Raw genomic sequence first — 17,562 nt, 5'->3', positions numbered from 1 at the left:
GACTGCAGTTGGCGTTTCCGTGGTGAGTGGGGAGACCCAGCAGGTGTAACTCGCCCAACCTTCCTGAGACATCCGTGGTCAGCACTGAAGCCCGCAGACTCCCAGGTCATCACCGACCATTGCACAGACTGGAGCAAGATGCTAAATGGAGAGCGAGGCTGCACGGCTGTGCCGCTCAGGGCAGCGGGTGACTCCGCGCCACCCCGGTGCCATCCACGAAGTGCTTCGGCCGGAGGGAGGGCTGGGGCTGTTCTCACGGATGCAAATCAGAGGAAACCTCAAGTTGCCTGGAGTGGAGACGCTTTCCCCCCCACTCCCCGGTCAGCTCTGCCTGAAAGCGGGTGCCAACCCCACCAATCCCACCCCCACGAGGAGGCGGGGGAAGACGCACTGGGGTCGGCGGGGGGGGGGGGGGGGCGCGGTGGTGTTTCACGCGGTCCCGAAACCGCAGGCTCGAGCCACTGTCCGGCTCAGATAAGCGCTCATCATCAGCACGGCGGGTTGCGGCGCGGTTAGCGCGACCTCCGGAGCCCGAGGAGGAAGGGCTCCGAGCGCTCCTTCCGGGGTGGGGGGGGGCTCCGCCGGGTCTGGGGGCGGCTCCGGATTCATTGGCGCCTCGTCGGACTGATAATGTGCACGCGCTTCCCCGAGCGCGGCCACGAGGCTGCCTCCTGGCGGGGGGCTGGCTGGCTGCTCATCGCTGGGGGAAGAAGTGAGTTATTTTTAACCCCCCGCGGCGGCCGGAGGAAAAGCACGCATCCGAGACCCCCGTGGAGGCACCTCTCCGCCGGCCACTCGGCTGCGAGATGGTCGGGCGGCGTTTTCCAGCCCTTTTCGTAGTGGCCGCTGCGGAAAAGGCGTCTACAGTCCAGCCCATTGAAGCGCCCCACATCGTGCCCTCCCGGCCTGTCCGGCAGCGATTGTTTAACGGAATCGCGACTCTGATCGGGCGGTGAAGGAAGGGGCGTGGCAGTCTGAGGGGGGCGTCCGCCCCCCCGTGGCTGCAGGGGGAGACTCAGCTCGGGGCGGGGGGCTCCCACTCGGGAAACGCCTGCGCTTTAGGTCAGCCTGGTCCTGAGAAGGGATGGAGATTTCTCAACTGGAAAGAAATGTACGTTTGTATCCGAAGCAGGCTCCAAGCTCTGAGCTGTCAGCACGGAGCCTGATGCGGGTCTTGAACCAGCAGACCTCGAGATCATGACCTGTGCTGACGTTGGACTACCTGCCATATATTTTTTTTATCTTTTCATCTGTTGGTAGACAATTAGGTTGCCTCAATGCCTTGACTATTGGGAATAATGCTGCAGCGAATATGAGAGAGCAGATATCCCTTTGATAGTGATTTCATTTCCTTTAGATATATATACAGAAATACTATTTTTAATTTTTTGAGACCCTCCATACTATTTTGACTAGTGGCTGTCACAGTTTTTATTCCCACCCACAGAACATCAGGGTTACTTCTTCTCCACATCCTCGCCAGCGTTTGTAATCTGTCTTTTTGATAATAAACGTTCCAATAGGCGTGAGATAATATCTCATGTGGTTTGACTTGCATTTGCCTGGTGATTATTGATTTTGAGTATCTTTTCATGTACTTGGCCATTGGTATGTCTTCTTTGAAAAATGTCTACTCATACCCTTTAGCCATTTTGAACTTGGATGATGATGATGGTGGTGATACTGATTTGGCTATTGAGTTGTATGAGTTCCTTATATATGTTGGATATTAATCCCTTACCTGTAATCAGATATATGGTTTGCCAATATATTCTCCATTTCTTAGTTTGCTTTTTCATTTTTGATTGTTTCTTTTGCCGTGCAGAAGCTTTCAGTCCAATATGGCCCTACTTCCTGAGTTTTGCTTTTGTTGCATGTGCTTTTGGTTTCATATAGAAAAAGTCCAGAAGCTTTTTCCCTATGCTGTGTTCTAGGACTTTTATGGTTTCAAGTCTTACACTCAAGTCTTTAATCCATTTTGTGTTGATTTTGTGGGTGTGTAAGAGTTCCAGTTTCATCCTTTTGTATATGAATATCGAGTTTCCCAACACCCTTTATTGAAGACTGTCTTTCCGCCATTGAGTATTCTTGGATCCCTTGTCAAGTATTACTTGACCACATATGCTTGAGTCTATTTCTGGGACTCTCAATACTGTCCTTTTGGTCTATATTTCTGTTTTTATACCAGTGGCATACTGGCTTAATTACTATCGTTTTGTGATATATTTTGAAATCAGGTGTGATGCCTCCAGGTTTGTTCTTTCTCAAGAGTAACTAGCCCATTCGGAGCCCTTTGTGGTTCCGTGCAAATGGTAGGACTGTTTTTACTATTTTTGTGGAAAATATCATTGGACTTTTGGAAGGGATTGCATTGAATCTATAGAGAGCTTTGGTGTAATGTGGGCATTATAGCGATAGGAACTTGTCTGTGAACTCCCACCTATGAGCATGGGGCATTTTTTCATTTATTTGTGCCCACGTGTGTATATTTCATAGGAACTTCCAACAGTTGGTAGTATAGGGTCTGGGCACCCGCCACACGAGGCAGGAAGAGGTCAGCCAGACCCCTGCACCCACTGAGTCCCTCACATCGCTGGTTTTGTCTGCGGCCATCAGTCTGTCTTCACGGAGCGACCCCTCTACAGATCCAGGTGAGAGTTCTGAAACGTGAGTAAGAGCATCCGGGGTATGCATCCACTCGTGTCATGAGAACACCCAGTAGCACTCACCAAGGCGCGCAGGGGGGAGACAGCATTTGGAACTCATTCTGGGAAAGACGATACTGTTGTACTGGGCTGGTTTCATGCTTACCTGACATGGACAGTGTTCTATATTTTGCATTTTTAGGGTCTCAGGAAAAGTTGCCTCCAGCCCTTTGATTATCTTCCTCACATAAATCAAAGATTTTGGAATTTCACACTTAGATCAGCTCCTTTGTGACTCTTCTGATGCTGCCTTGTAACAGTAACAGATTACTCAACCAGGTTTTACACAAAAAAGGTTTAGGGGCACCTGGGTAGCTCAGTCGGTTGAGCGTTCGACTCTTGATTTCGGCTCAGGTCATGATCACAGGGTCATGGGATCAAGCCCCGCGACGGGCTTTGCATTAAATGTGAAGCCAGCTTGGATTCTCTCTCTTCCTCTCCTTCTGCCCCTCCCCACTGCTTATATGCTCTATCTTTCTAAAATAACAACAAAACATTTTCCTTAAAAAATAAACAAAAAAGGTTTAAAACACCCAAAAGCCTGAAGATGGGCAGTTTCAGCTTTGGTTCAGCAATTCTCCCTGGTCTCCAAGGACCCCGGCTCACTCTATCTTTCTGCTGTACACACTGCATATCGCTTAATCCTGAGCCTCCTGTCCTCATGGTCACAAGATGGCTGCCAGAGCTCCTGGTATCAATCATATCCTTACCTTATTTCCATTCAAAGACAGGCAGATGGTTTTTGTTTTGTTCACTTTTAAAAAAAAAATTTTTTTGCTTCCTTTTCTTTTTTTATTCAAGGGAGGAAAAGCTCTACAGAAGCCCCCCCCCCCCCCAGTGTCCTTTGAGATCCCATCTGTCAAGTGGAGCCCCTCTCGTGATTGCTGTCATGGCCGCGAGTTTCAGCACAAAGCTTGGGGCATAAATGGAGCTCACTGATGGCAGCCTGCGAGCTGGCTACGTTTCTCTTAAAATATAATCGCCTGTCTGTTGCTCAGGATGTCATCGGCCTATCAGTTAAGGTGCCTCCAATATTAAATTCCTGAGAATTCATGGAGTCATGTTATGAAGTTCAACAAAACGCCTGGTAAGCCAATCCGAGTGAATGGTACCAACTGAGTAAAAAACGGGCGTGTTATACCTTAAGGGAAAATACACATGAAAACAAGCCCCCATTTCTACTGACCCAAAAGGATAATGAGGTTTCATTACCATCATTACCTCATCATTAAAAGGGCTGTTCTCCAATGCTGTTCAGCCTCATTAGAGTGATCTTAGCCATTGTGATGCACAGTAAAGTCACGTTTCTTTTTGAAATTTTGTGATTCAAATTGTAACAATCTTAAAAAAAACTTCCCCTAAATTATCCAGCGCGGAACAGGTTTAGGTGGACTTGAGAGTCCTTACTGGAGTTTACTTTGAAAAACAAAGACGTGAGACTCCATGCTGAGGGCCACCTACACCCAGTCAGGCTCAGACCCACCCACACCGGTCAGTTCTTCAGAAAAACTCCTCCTCTTTTACAGGAGTGTCGGGCCCGGGAGCAGTGAGAAATTGTCTGTCCTGGCTCTCAAGCTGTGCACAGCCTGTCCTGTGTTTTGTCCTGGGGATGCCTTCGTTTACGCTGCACTTTCCATACTAATGGCAACGACAGGTCCAGAGTGCGGTGCCCAGGAGGGCTCTGAGGACAGAAGAGGCTCTGTGCTCTCTGGGACAGAGTCAGTGTGTTTTTTGTGGGGACAGGACAATGGGCAAGATAAACACAGCTCTGTCGGCCCGAGGGTCACGAGGAAGCCTTGACCCTGCCTGGATCGCAGAATCTTGGTCAGTCTGAGCCATATTGACTCCACTCCCCGCTTTGCCTGTGATGGGACCAAGGTCAGCATGAGATACAGTCCTGGGCCCCGAGACAGGGGGCTCAGAGCCAGCGAGGAGAGCTCCCAGATAAATGCGTCTTTCCAGGGGTGACCTTAACCACCTGACTCATCATGTTCCCAAGGCTAATGTCTGAGGGTTTTGTGCTTGAAGTCACTCATTACGCAGTAGGTCAGGAAAGGCCAGTGGAAATGCAGAGACATACACACAGCCCAAGGTCTCTGACATTTTCTAGCTGCTGAAAAAGCCCGGAGTGGCCTTGCACCCCCCGCCCCCGGCCTTCCTCGCATGAGGAATTAAAAATCTCTATTATTATGGTACTTTTGGTCGGGACTCCGATAACTAGTAAAACAAAAGCTATCTGCTGTAAACACGCACTTTTCTAGTTAGATTCTGACTCCTGCAAAAGGTTTCGGGCTCAAGGCCGGGTCTCTCTCCAGGTTAAAGTGGGTATTAGCAAATGTAAAGGGTTCTGTCCTCAAAATGACATTCCCCCCCCCTTGTTGTAATGGAAGGGATTGAAAGAGAATTGAAAAGGAAATCAGATTTCTCACCATGTGATTCTAAGTTCCAGAGTCCCGCGTGGGGATCGCGTGAAGTCACACAGCACCCCACCCGTGGGGAGTCCCCACGCTCTGGGGAACGCTGTTGTGATACGGAGCGAAGAGAATTGATACTTTTCATGATAACAAGCGCGTATGAAATGTTTAGGTCAAAACGGAAAGTTTCGGAGGGTATGAAGTATCGCTCTACTCCCCGTGACTTTAGTAAACTGTGGTTTCGTACTTAGATGTGTCCACACACACACACACACACACACACACACACACCCACAAGCTCGTGGACTCCTCTGGTATGTTAGCGCTGAAGTTCAAGTCAAGAAATCGATATATTGTTAATCATCAGCTTGTTTTCGGAAACAGGGTTTCCCCATGGAGTAGTAAGTGTTCGTTAACGAACTTCATCGCGACAGGAGACTTTGTTGTGGCTGTTTTTGAGGTAACAGGGTGGTGTGGGCGCAAACACAGTCCTGGCAAAGACCTCGGATTCCCGCTGATGTTGCCTGGGAAGTTGAGCTGGACGCCCCTTGGTTCTGGTTTTCGCCCGACGATGGCAGACCTTCCCTGATTTTCAGCATTTTGTGCCACATTGATGACTTTTGCCTTATTTACTGTGATGGAGCATTTGCCGTAATGCAACATATAATCACAGCAGCGCTACTTAAAATTATCCTCAGACACGTTTATTGAACCTAAACACATATATTTCATACGGAAAGGACGTCTTCATTGCAAATGGCAAACCACGATCACTTGCTGTAAGAGGAAGGCAGTTAGTTATGTATCATACACAGCAAACCGTGGTATTTAGATGCTAATGTCCACCTAAGACTTGAAGTCTGAGTCCTGCTTCCTCTCCGTGGGTAAGGGAGGGTAATAAGTGTCAGGCTGATGTTAGAGACTCAGGAGTAGCAGACGGAGACTCTGATGTGATTAGGACGACCCGGCGGGTACCGGAAGAGAGCCATGTTGTTAACCGTGGCATTAAATCTCAGTTACTGAAGCTTCAGTTTTGAAACCCTTCAGGCCGTCTGGCGCATCAGGTGAGACCTCAAAAGTGTGCACTCCCCACTTTGTTTCTGATACTGCTGGATGCCTACAGGGGATCTGTCATCATTATTCTAAAACAATCACGTGATCTCCTTCACCTAGGCCAGTAGTTTGGTCTGGGGTGGGGCGTGGATTCCAGTTCTGGCCACTGAGACAACAGAAAGGTCCTCTGAGAAATACTCTTTGGCAATAAAAGAAAGTATAATATGAGAGGATCTCTTATACTTTGTGGGGGGGGGGGGGTTCTCTCTTCTCCCAGCAGACACCGTGCCCTGTGGAACTTGATGCCTAAGATTGAGATATGAGGACTTGATGCCTGGAGCTGTGGCAGCCATCCTGATCCTATGAGGTACACATCTTCTGAGTAAACCAATATGCCCATGATGGAGAACGGGAGTACAAAAAAAAAAGCCTTGGAACCGGGTGCCTGGCTGGCTAAGTCAGAAGAGAACACAACTCTTGATGTCAGGGTCGTGGGTTTAAACCCCATGTTGGGTGTAGAGATTACTAAATAAATAAACTTAAAAACAACAACCAAAAGAAAGAGTCTTGGACCTTGCTGACATCTCCAGCATTCTGAACCAATCCTGAGTTCACCTCTAGACCCCTTAGTGAAAAATTACCAAGTATCCCTATGGCTAGAGGACCTGTTTGCTGAATGCTGGGTTGGTTACTTGCAGCTAAATACATTTAGCCTCCTATTCATGGATATCTCCGCTGATTATCCTGTCGTGCCTACCACCAGCATGGGCTTCCCTTAATCAATACAAATTCCAACTCTCCTAGAAACTGCTCAAGATTTATCTCTAAGAAGCAGAATCTAGGGAAAAATTATCTGGATTAGAAATTGGTGGGGGGGGCGGGGACTCTGATAAAACAAAAATGATTATATTTTACATATCTATATTTTAAATACATAAATACAAGATAATAAATATAAATGATAAATATAAAAATTAAAATATAGGGGCACCTGGGTGGCTCGGCCGGTTGAGCGTCCAACTTTGGCTCAGGTCATGATCTCGTGTGCATGGGTTCAAGACCCATACTGGGCTCTGTGCTGACAGCTCAGAGCCTGGAGCCTGCTTTGGATTCTGTGTCTCCCTCTGTCTCTGCCCCTCCACTGCTCATGCTGTGTCTCTTTCTGTCTCTCTCAAAAAATTAAATAAAATGTTAAAAAAAGTTTTTAAATTAAAATATATATGTTAAAAATTACATCTATAGCTGTATTATATATAATGTATTACATATAATATAACATATATATTACATATAATATATCTATAGATATATATTTATTTAGATAATATCTATTTTATTATATATTGTACAGATTATATAACATATGTTTAAAATAGATATTATCTATATATTTATATATAAAATATATATTACATGTAATATAGCTATAGGTATAATTTAACATTTATGTTTTAATTTTTATCATTTTATTATCTTATATTTACATAGTTATATTGTAAATAATACATTATATGTTGTAATTTATATATTACCTTATATTTATATAATTTATATATTTATAAAATTTATTATGTATTTAATTATACATGTAATATAACATATTTATATATAAAATGTATTTATATACAATATATAATATAATATAAACATACTAATAATCATATATTACATAAATATGAAAGTACATAAGTTATGTAAATGTGAGTATCTATAAATATCCTCATTGTAGATACAATCTTCTAGCGTGTGCGTGAGCGGGGGTTTGGATTTGCGGAGGAAATAGACTGAACCGCGAGTTTTACAGGAGTGAGAAACTTAGAATAAGGCTAAGATCCTAGACAAGCGTGGGTTGGGTTGAAGTGGGAGAGGGAAGCTTGTGGAGGATGCACCGGGCATCCCGGATGGTGGCCTTGGGAACGGATGCAGGAATGGAGTGCCCCGGCTTAGAAGAGGAAGACGGTGGTGGGGCTGAGCCACCAGTAAGAAAAGTAACACAGACATGTACGAGCCGAGGGAAGAAAACAATAAAAATAAATGTGGAACCACACTGCCTTTATTTACTTATCCATCCATTCATCCATAAAATACTTCACGAGCACCTGCTTTGCAAAACAGTCCCTGTCTCGTCCCGGCCTGTAACAGTGCACACACCGGCTACCCTCCTTGCTCCCGCCGGGGTCGTTGCTGTGCCTCCCTGTTCTCTCTGCAGAGTTGAGACCACCTCGCACTTCCGTAAAAGCCTGAGCACAGTCTGCTGACTGTCGTCTGCCATCCAGAAAGCCTGTTTTGCTCGGCTGCCACGCAGAATTCTGTCTGACCTCAGGCTAAGTGGGGTGTTGGCAAGGGGTGGAAATAAAAAGTTTAAAAAGAAGAAAAAAGGAAAGAGAGCGACAACCACATCTTCTTATTCCTCATCAGTTCCATGGACACCCTTTTTCTTCCCGCCCGAAACACAGGCTTCGGTGACCACTTTCTTCCCAGAGCCCGGAATGCTTCCCTCCTGTGATGAGGGGTGCCAGGCGGCTAGCACCCCTTCAGGGCTCACAGAGCAGAGGTGATGAGCCCGCAGACTGATCGTCACTTCTGAATGTTTCTCTTTTTTGCAAGAGTCTGTTTTCCCTGCCAGCGAACGACCACGTTAAGACTGCCTGGTCCTGTGATCTGGTTATTATTTGACGGGAGCACATGCCCCCTCGGGCTGGGTTTTGGTCCCAGACGAGACTGTGGGAGAAGGGGCTTTCCTTTCCGATGAAAGGAGGTGAGCGGCCTCGTGGCCTCCCCTGCGCCCAGCTGCCGGGCAGGAAAAACACGAAGCGAGCCAGCGGCGTGAACGCGCTCCGCGGGCGGGCTCTCCAAGTCTGTTTGGAGAGGTTTACAGTTTCATTTTAGTGGCGGTGGCAGCAAACCTCTGCATTCACGTCCAGATTAAACTGACCGAGTGGAAACCGCCAGAGCCAGCGGTTGCTGGGCCGCCAGCGAAGGACGGCTCCCGGTGAGTTTCAGATTCTTAAAGGTTTGTGCTTCAGCGGATTCGTTGGGGGAGAAACGTGTTCGAGAAGATCCTAAGCGAGAAGGGCTGAGGGGAGGCGCCTCCTGCCGTTTATCGGATGGGTTATGGAGCTTCACAGAAGTGCGTGATATTCGTGGCGCTGCTGGGGTGTGACTGGCGGAATGAAAAGGCACGTCAAGGGAGTGCTCCCAGAACGTGGCTCTTATTTCCTCCGTCTTCCCGCAGTGCCGGGGGCATCCTGCCCGGGCAGGGCCGTGCAAACTCATAACACCCTCGTTTATTAGGAGAAGCGAAAGCGATGTTATGAGTTGGAGACACTTGGGCCCCAGAACAATAAACGTATTGATTGGCTCAGTTGTGTTTAACTCCGACGGCAAGACGCCCCACCGGTGCAGAACCACCACGACTGCCAACGGCAGAGGGGACCCCGGGGGGGGGCCACACCACAGCACGGCCGGTAAACCAGCTGTCCCGAATCCCTGAATCTGGCTATTCCGATCATCCTAGATTTGTGCGTGCGTGTTGCTGGATCGGCACAGGCAGATAGCTCACGGGTCGCGTGGGACACGTCCAAAGCCCGTGGGTCAGAATTGCACGGAGGCTGGGAGGCTGGGACGCTAGCCTGAACCCACATGTGTGCCCGGGGGCCGCTGCGAGGCCGTTTGCTGAACATGAAGAGCACAACCGATGCTGTTTGTCTCCGCATCCACAACAGCGCAGAGAGGAGGCATCCCAGCGGAGCCGTCTCGTCTCACATCCGTGTAAGCACACTCCTTCGGCGACAAAGGACCCAACTGGCCATCGGGTTGCGATTCACTCAGAATTTTGCCCCAGAGAGAGGTAAAGGGGGAAATGCGTCCAGGCAATCGGCTCAAATGACATACCCCGTTCCTAGAAGTCACAAAGAACGGAAAGCGGAGCATGTCAGTCAGAGAAACAACGGGCTGACGGTTCACCCGAACCCCCCGTGCGCCGCGGAGAGGCAGCTGCTTCTCCATCGTTCAGGGTGGCCACGCCAGCGGGTCCTTGCCCGAGACACTTCCTCCCTCGAATGTGCCTGTCGGTGGTTGGGCTTGGAGTTTCCCAGTCAATGAAGTTGGCTGTCTTTTCAGAGGCTGCTGCTGGGGAGATCCGGGACTACTCACGAGTGTGTGCAGACAGGTGAAAGAAAGTGGGTTTTCCCGGGGAGCATAACACATGTCCTCACGGTCCCGCACTGTTCACACTAAGGGTGAGCCTCTCCAGCTTTCCTCTCTCTGCCTGCCGGCCCCGCAGTAGGCGAACATTTTCTTTCTGTGGGTATTTACCAAGCGGGTACGCCCAGAGGCCACAGGGCTTCGTGCTGGACTTTCAAGCCGGAGGTCGTATGCGTCCTCCTTGCGGAGGGAGCTGGAGGAATCCGAATGCTGTCTCCAATATCAACTCCCGGAACCCCCGCCTTCTCCTGCCTGTGATTGGAGCCACACAGTGGCCCCAGGACTCCACGCTCCTTAACTCTTCCTCCCATTTGGACCTCCCGTCAGTCCCCAGTGGAGACTGGGGACAGGAGGGCCCGTGTCTCCGCCCTGGAGGGACAGCCTCATGCCAACCAAATGAGAAGTGTAGGAAAGTCATCATGGAAGCCTCCCCGGAGGTGGCGGTCCGTGTTGGCTCTGATTATTTCCCCCACAACCCACCCCCCAACTGAAAGGTCACGATCATCACGCTGACGTTCTTTAGTGAGCAGTTACCACGTGTCCCCCACTCCTTCCAGAGCTTTATACCTCTTGTTCCTGTTGGCTCCCCCGCAGCCCTGAGACGCGGGTCCTATTCCTGTCACCTGTCCCACCGTGGAGGGCAAGAAGGAAATGACTTTCGAGCCACTGGGGCGATGGGAGCCCTGTCTACATGAGGCCGGGCACACAATCGCATGCACTCCCTACAGTATGACCCGGGGGACCACCAGCCATCGGCCACGGTGCTGGGAGCCCGGACCCCAGGGCCAGACCGGCGGGGGCAACACCAGGATGACCTTGGACGAGCTTCTTAACTCTCTGCCTGTGGGTTTATTCACCTGTACGTGAAAAATCACTGAGATAAGCTGTGAGGACACATCCTGGCGTAGAGTAAGTCCTATACAGACGTTCACGGGTATTATTGCTGTTTTCCTGATCATCTTTAGTATTTTTTTCGTGATCATATTTATTAGTTGCCCTTTCTGTGTTTCTACCCGCCAGGTGTTCAAAGATCACCTTCTTAGGGAAGCATTTCCTAAGCTACGTCATTTCAAGTTTCAGTCTGCACCCGCAAAAATCCCGATCCCCCTCCCGGCTGTTTTTGTCTGTATTTGTGTCCATCTGACGTACATACAGTCTGTTTTGCTGCTTTACTGGCGTTTCCGTCTTCTCTCAAATGGAAGCTCCGTGGAGACGGGACTGTTTGTGTCCGCTGCTCCCCGCTACGTCCGCGTGCCCAGACCTGTGCCTCGCAGTAAACAGTCGGTGCACAGATTCAGTAAAACACTGGGGGCTGGGTCAGTGTCGCCCCTGCTGCCCTCCAGAGGGCTTTGCTGGAGACCTACTTCTTCAGCAAGATGGACTTTGGGGGAGCCACTTGGTCCTCAAGAAATCCCTCCCTCCCCGTGGCGTAAGATCTCGGGGTGGCCTCAGGCATCATTCCCCTGCATCCAGCAACCTGCAGCTTGGCCCTTTTATGGCCAGCTATCCATCCCGCTGTCCACTTTATGGGGCTGTTAGAGGAAATCGCCTTCGGCAGCAAGATTTCTCAACCTTTCGAGCTCCGGGATCACAGTTCATTCAAGTGACACCTTCGTGACATCTTGTCTGGATGGCGTTAGGTCGGTTTCCAGGAAGCGGGGAGGTGGCGCTAAGGCCCTGGCGAAATAAACAGGATGTGCAGGGAAGGCTCAAAGGCAGGCTTCCCAGATGCAGTGAGGCGAGGCATTCGTGCATCAGACGCACAGGAAAGGCCGTGCGGTGTAAATTCTGTCCTGTGCCCAGCTGGGGAGGGGGATGGGCATCCCCCTGCCCCCCCCCACCCCCGGGGTGTGAGTCAGCCCGCCTTCTTCAGGACCTGCAGGGGTGGGAGGCGGAGAGCATTTCACAGAGCCCCGCGTGTGGCCAGAGGGCTTGGAGCCCCCCACCAACCCCCCTCTCAGCCTGCGGTGGGGGGGGGTGGGGGGGATCTGCCTTCCAGGGACAACGGCCCGGAACACTGTCCAGACGCCAAGCATGATTGTATCCATTTCATCCCGCGGAGACCTTGGATCGTTAGCAGCTGATGAATCGTTCTCTTTCTCTGGGACCAAATGGCATCTATTATTTGTTCTTTCTCTGGTGTTTTCCTTTCCAGATCGTGCCTCAGTTCCCTCATGTGTCAAATGGTTCTAAAAATACCTACATGGCAGGTTGTTGGGAGGCTTAAATCGACCAATGTTTGAAGCGCGTAGAACAGGTCAGGGATGTGGCATATGTTGAAGGAGTCTGGGCCATTACTGTTCATGTTGTCCATTTTTTTTCGTGCTGGCATTCCGTTTTGTCTGTTAGGATTTCTCAGCTGCCTCCTGGCTTTGGGGTCCTTGGTACAAACTAAGCCGGGAAACTGATGGATGGACTTTGAAGGAGAGAGAATCTCATTGGCCTGGCTGAGGTCAGGTGTTTATTCTGGACCCATCATTTGTGACCGGGAGCCGAGGTCACCATGTGGCAAGAGTGGGGAGGTTCCTTTCAGGGAGTCCGTGGTGATAAATTTCCAAATCTAACGCGATCAATCAGGTCCTGCCCGTGAAACAGCCTGGCAGGTGACACGCAGCCTTTCAGCTGAGGATGGCCATTGGCTTGACCATTTCCCAAAGGCCACGCAGCCTCGTTTGGTGGTGTTTCTTTTTACTTTCCTCTGTAATGTTGTAAAAACCTTGCCTATTGAGAAAATGCATGCCGATGACAGATTAAACAGTGCTCATTAGTACAATACAGATTTAATCTTTCATACAATTCCAGTTTTATTTTCCTGTGGAATGCTTATCAGCAAATTCTGTGACACACAGACGTCAGTCTCCAAAGCTACATTTTTCCATCTTCTGGACACGGAAATTTTGCAGATTGGGAGAGACTAAACACCAGTTTGACCAGACCCTCCGTAAGGCTAATGGCTGCCATTAAAAAAAAAAATTTTTAATGTTTATTATTTTTGAGAGAGAGAGAGAGAGAGAGAGGGAGAGACCAAGCAGGGAAGGGGCAGAGAGAGAGGGAGACACAGAATCTGAAGCAGGCTCCAGGCTCCGAGCTGTCAGTACAGAGCCCGACACGGGGCTCAAACTCACGAACTGTGAAATCACAACCTGAGCCGAAGTTGGGCACTTCACCGACTAAGCCACCCAGGTGCCCCTACTCTTTCTTTTTTTTTTTTTAACGTTTATTTATTTTTGAGAGAGACAGAGTGTGAGTGGGGGAAGGGCAGAGAGAGGGAGACACAGAATCCGAAGCAGGCTCCAGGCTCCGAGCTGTCAGCACAGAGCCCGACGCGGAGCTCGAACTCACAGACCGCGAGATCATGACCTGAGCTGTAGTCGGCCACCCAACCGACTGAGCCACCCAGCGCCCCTGATGGCTGCCATTTTTAATTTGTCCTGGGACTAAGAGATATTTCAACAATTTTTCAGATACAGTTATCCCCAAATATCACTCAATTTGGCTCATGGAAGCTTAGGAGAGCAGAAGGAGCAGGGAACTTCGAACACTGACCTCGGCCTGAACTTGCATCCACCACGATATCTGTGCCCCGAGGTCTATTTTCACAAAAAGCTGGAAAGACCCTGGGATCTCACAGGACTGGAGGCCACATAGGGTCCCTTGCTCTGAAGACAGAAGGTGTGGATATATAAGCAAGTCCCCCTGGGTCACAGAGCAAGAGGGTGGTGAGGCCAGGATTTATACCCAGGTTCCAAATCCAGAACCCAAGATCTTAATCATGAGCCTGTCTTGAGGCCAACGCTCATCACTTACAGGACGTTCAAAATGCCACCATCACTTCCCTTTCCAGCCCAAGTACAAAAGATCCGAGAATAAATCGGTGCTTTTATGGATTGTAAAGGATCCCAGTCTTAAAAAGTGACATTAACAGTTACACATGTGACCTTTTAACATGTTTTTCAACCCTTTAAGATAGTCCTTTGGTTCCTAAAATGGGGTAAGAGATTAAGACCCGGCTAACCTGAGAGAGAACAGTTGAACTAGAATTTTTACCCACAGGGGCTTCCGGGTTGACCTTTTTGGGAAAGGGTGGGTTGTGAAGATATTACAACAACCTTTCCTGGTGCCTGCAGGGAACAAACATTCTGAGTTCACACAACCTGCCTTCCTGGGAGGAATGTCTTTGAGACTCATACATATTTATATCAAGTAACATATTAGAATAAATGTCAGCTTCTTTTTTTCTCCTGTTAACTTAACATGCAGAAAACTAAATGACCCATAAAGAAAAAGAAATGATTTTCTCTACCAGGAAAGCCTTTAAATATGCAAACATTTTGATACCTAATAGAGCAGGTCATAAAGTGAGTTTGGTGCATTTTCTTGACAGAGGTTTTACAAGGTTTTATAAGGGTTTTGATTGGTGAACAGCATTCGATATTTTATTCTATTGCATCTAGAAACCTGTTTATTGGGTGACTCATATTGCATAGCATTGACGTCTCCATAAACAGTGTTCAACCCATATTAAATAGAATTGGGGTGATGGGGATTATCGTTTAAAAATGCCTGGACATTCTAGGGATTGAAGCCTTCATTCAAAATTGAGGAGGGGTGCCTGGGTGGCTCAGTCAGTTAAGCGTCGGACGGTGGCTCAGGTCATGATCTCAAGGTTCACGGGTTCGAGCCCCACGTTGGGCTCTGTGCTGACAGCTCAGAGCCTGGAGCCTGTTTCGGATTCCGTCTCCCTCTCTCTCTGCCCCTCCTGTGCTTGGGCTCTCTCTCTCTCTCTCAAATAAACAGTAAAAAAAATTGAGCACATAATGCTTTCCTATGGGACATTTATCTATTTTTCAGGTCTCCCCTGTATTAAAATAATTTCTGGTCTGGACTGTTTCACTGAAGAACCCCCAGGTCAGTTTCTACGTCCCTCGCCCCCTTGGCGGGTCAAACTCCTCAGGGGTGGAGCTTATGAGCACCTGCCAGGAAGGCGTGGCCTGGCCGCTGGGTGGAGCTTGTGAGCACCTGCCGGGAAGGCGTGGCCTGGCCGCTGGGTGGAGCTTGTGAGCACCTGCCGGGAAGGCGTGTCCTGGCCACTGTGACGCTGGAACCAGGCCGGTGAGGTGAGCCTTGTCTCCTCGGGGTTGGGGAGGCCGAGGCTGCTGTTAACTGTGATACTCGCCTTCAGGTGCCCTGAGCTTCCCGTTTTGGCCTCTGCAGGAAGAAATCACCTGTTCTGCCTGCGTTGGGGAGAGCGCACCTCCCAGCTGCACGCCCTAGACAGGACCAAGCTTCCGGAGCCCAGCCCTGTCGTTGACCCTGCCCGTGCAGCTGCCCCAGAGACACCTGGTGCCTCGGATTCCTGAACTTTTGGGGGCTGCTTTGGAATAAACCCGTTGCGGCTCGGCCTTTCCCTGTGGGAGTATGGTTTAGCTTACCTTCCACTTTTTTTTGCTGCTGAAGTCTCTTTCTCTTTGTCCTTCTGGATTTATGCCTTACGGGGAAGATCGATCCAAAGTGATGGTAGGAGCCATTTGGGAGGGAGGGAAAGGACCACCCTGCACCGGCCCCCCACCTTTGCCACACACCGCTGGCCGGTTTTGTGAAAGATTCTGCCTGAATGAACAAACTCAGGGTCCGTCCGCAGCATTCTAAAGCAGCAGAGATCTCAGACTTAAATATCTGCTTCCTCTTTCTTCACTCCTTCCTTTCTTCCCTCCTTCCCTTCTTCTTTCCTTCCTCCTTCCCTCCTCCCTTCCTCCCTCCTTCCCTTCCTTCTGTCTCTTCCTCCCTCCATCCTTCTCTCCCTCCCCTTTTTGTTTCAGCCTCTGGTCTATGAGAAAGAGAAGAAGACAGCAAGGGAACGTTGCACTTTAAATACGGTTGATCTACCCTCGTGAATGATAAGCCAGCCAAGCCTTATTTTACAGACACTGTTTGCATTTTCTGAAGTCACCCACTGTTTCACTCCATTGGCTTTAGCCTTTTTCTCTAAAGCTATATAGCTTTGCTTTCATTTTCCCAAAACTTGCCCTTTATACTTAGAAACTCAGTTTTTATCTTACTTCCACGGTGATTGCTATCTTGTTTCCAAAAGAAAGAAGAACAAGAAAGAAAAGAAAGGAAGGAAAACCACGACAAAGAGCAGTTAGGCGGAAAATATGTCATGAGCAATCCCAGGCCGGTTCAGCTACTGGTGCTGGCAGTGTGCAAACATCTGGGGTATTTGCAGATATCTTCACCCTGGGATGGAAAATTGGGAGCAACCATCTGGATGTCTGGCTACATGTTTCATTTTTTAGATGGATTTTTGAGAGTGCCGTATAGGAACTTCCAGCAGCGAGGCAACATACAGTAAATTCAGCAACGCTTTTATTGATATGCTGTGAATCAATATCTAAGTGGCAGAATTATATACATAGCTAGCACAAGCACGTAAAAATTATTGTCATGTGTTAAGTATTAATTGAGAGGGGTGCCTGGGTGGCTCAGTCGGTTGAGCGTCCGACTTTGGCTCAGGTCATGATCTCCCGGTTTGTGAGTTCGAGCCCCGCGTCGGGCTCTGGGCTGACGGCTCGGAGCCTGGAGCCTGCTTCGGATTCTGGGTCCCCCGCTCTCTCTGCCCCTGCCCTGCTCATGCTGTGTCTCTCAAAAATAAATAAACGGTAAGAGAATTTTTTTAAAGCATTAATTCAGAGAATGTGAGCCTTGGAAATACAGCCCAGTTTCTATAATCTCGTATTGGCCTTTCACCATTAAATAAAAAAAATCAGCCCGTCGGGTAAAGAAAAAAAGAATGGCATGTTTTGGGCCTCCGTCAGAGTTTGGTGGGCCTGATTTCGGAAGGAATCCACTGATGATGGGCTGGAAGGCTGGTGTGGGGAGGGGTTCAGTACCAGGAAGTTGGGGTGAAGGTAGGCGTGTCCGATGTTTGCTCATGCGGATGGGCTCTGGCATCTGTGAGCACACAGCAGTGCAAGGGAGCCCACAGACAGAAGCCTGGAGCCCCCGGCGGCCTCATCATCTCTGGAGCGAAACCTTCCTCCTCCACCAGGGAGTGAGGAAGGACAGCCTCCCTCCCCACCAGTTAGAGAGGACGATGGAGAAGAGGGCGCCTCCGGGTGTGCAGGGTGAATGAGCTTCGTGAAGCACAACCCGCCAGCCGGTGGGTGAGTTCTCAGCCCCAGCCT

The 17,562-nt window shown here is 49.3% G+C and overlaps 1 long non-coding RNA gene across 4 annotated transcripts in view; it reads left to right on the top strand.

The window, feature by feature from the left end:
- The window catches only part of LOC128776912 (uncharacterized), a 118,377-nt gene extending 101,852 nt beyond the window's left edge, over window positions 1-16,525 (top strand). The window contains exons 1-6 of one of the 4 annotated variants that reach the window (XR_008422044.1): window positions 5,689-6,183; window positions 6,453-6,539; window positions 10,295-11,287; window positions 15,230-15,495; window positions 15,593-15,794; window positions 16,198-16,525. This is a non-coding gene — a long non-coding RNA (uncharacterized LOC128776912). Of the gene's footprint in view, window positions 1-5,688; window positions 6,184-6,452; window positions 6,540-8,919; window positions 11,288-15,229; window positions 15,496-15,592; window positions 15,795-16,197 lie in introns of those variants that run through there. The other 3 variants (XR_008422042.1, XR_008422043.1, XR_008422041.1) reach the window with 3 other exon arrangements.
- The last annotated feature ends 1,037 nt before the right edge of the window (window positions 16,526-17,562 follow it).

This window comes from Panthera pardus, unplaced genomic scaffold (assembly GCF_024362965.1).
Source record: "Panthera pardus isolate Hobbes unplaced genomic scaffold, ASM2436296v1 HiC_scaffold_14, whole genome shotgun sequence".
NCBI lineage: Eukaryota > Metazoa > Chordata > Mammalia > Carnivora > Felidae > Panthera > Panthera pardus.
The sequence above is the reverse complement of the archived record's forward strand: the minus strand, read 5'-3'. Positions and strand labels throughout refer to the sequence as shown.